The sequence below is a fragment of the Accipiter gentilis genome, chromosome 10 (genome assembly GCF_929443795.1).
Source record: "Accipiter gentilis chromosome 10, bAccGen1.1, whole genome shotgun sequence".
Classification (NCBI taxonomy): Eukaryota; Metazoa; Chordata; class Aves; order Accipitriformes; family Accipitridae; genus Astur; species Astur gentilis.
Genome location: NC_064889.1, coordinates 31,962,643 through 31,964,046, shown reverse-complemented (window position 1 = coordinate 31,964,046; position 1,404 = coordinate 31,962,643). Strand labels below are relative to the sequence as shown.

The 1,404-nt window shown below is 62.3% G+C and overlaps 1 non-coding gene across 1 annotated transcript; it reads left to right on the top strand.

The window, feature by feature from the left end:
• The first annotated feature begins 984 nt into the window (after positions 1–984).
• LOC126044164 (small Cajal body-specific RNA 16) lies at positions 985–1,164 on the top strand. The gene has a single exon (XR_007507599.1). It is a non-coding gene; the product is annotated as a small Cajal body-specific RNA 16 (non-coding RNA).
• Positions 1,165–1,404: the final 240 nt, after the last annotated feature.

Sequence of the window (1,404 nt, the reverse complement as noted above, 5' to 3'; positions counted from 1 at the left end):
CCCCGCCAGGCTCTCTGGCCTTCGCGTCGTCTCGGTGGGTTTTCCGCCTTCCTGCTTCCGGCGGTGCGGGGCCTCGTGGCGGGCGGTGGGCGGCCGGGCCGGGGGGGTGTTTGTGTGCATCGGGGGGTGCATTGGGGGCTGAGGGGCAGGACATGGGGCTGGGGTGGTGGTGGGGTGTATTGGGGACGGAGGGGCGGCGGGGTATGGGGTGCAGTGGGGGCTGGGGGGACGGTGTGGGAGGTGGGGGGCGATGTGGGGGGGGTCACTGGGGGCTGGGGGACGGTGTGGGAGGTGGGGAGCGATGTGGGGGGTCACTGGGGGCTAGGGGACGGTGTGGGAGGTGGGGAGCGATGTGGGGGGTCATTGGGGGCTGGGGGACGGTGTGGGAGGTGGGGGGCGATGTGGGGGCTGAGGGAGATGGGGGGGGGCTGGAGCGCTGTGGGGGGTGCAAGGGGGACTTGGGGGGTAGCGAGGGCCTGGGGGGCAGGATGTGGGGTTCACTGGGGGGCAGGGGGGCTGCAGGAGAGCTGGGGTGCTGTGTGGGGGACAAACTCGACTTACGGCTCCTCCATGGGGGAGGTGTTGGAGGCTGCACTGGGGGTGTGGGTGCGGGGTGGTGCAGGGCTGTGGGTGGGCAGTGCCACGGAGTGGGGGTGCTGGGGGAGAGCTGAGTTGGGCCCAAGGGGTGGAAAGGGCAAGCCGTGCAGCGGGGAGGGGGTTGCCTGGCCAGGGCAGGGTGTGCGCACAGTGTGGTGGTGGTCAGACCGAGACTGTGTGCTTTTCACGTGAATTTTCCCAGAACTTTGTGTGTTGCAGGATTTTCTGCCAGGGCTGAGCCCCAGAGAAGCCACAGCCCTGAATGGCGACCGCGGGTGGTTACGTTGGCCCTCGGCGTTTCCGTTCCTGAGGTGAGTGAGAACGGTGATCCCCATGTGTCCCTCCTGGGCAGGGGGCACGAGGGGTCTGTGGGCGCTGCAGCGAGCGCAGGGCTGGGGAAGGGCTGCTGGGTGGTGGGGCCAGCGGGCCCATCCTCGTACCAGCCAGCCTCACCCGCGCCCGAGATCAACTCCCAGGCAGGCTCCGTGCTGGGGTTCATCCTGTGCAGTAACAGGTGTGAGCATTCATGCAGCGTTTTGATGGTCATGTATGATACTGCATACAAAAGGTTCCCCCCCTAAGCCAAGGGAAAACAGCTTTTAGATTAGTTTCTTTAATGTATACTGAATCTTCTTTTGAAATTCATCTAGCAAAATTAAACTGATACTGCACTTCCTTTGCAGGCATGTTTTACAGACATGGAAAGTGGAACTTAGAAACATTGCTCATATATTTTTTCACTTGATTTATCACTAGTACTATGTGGATTCCAAAACTTTGTTCCCCACATACTATGGAATACTGATA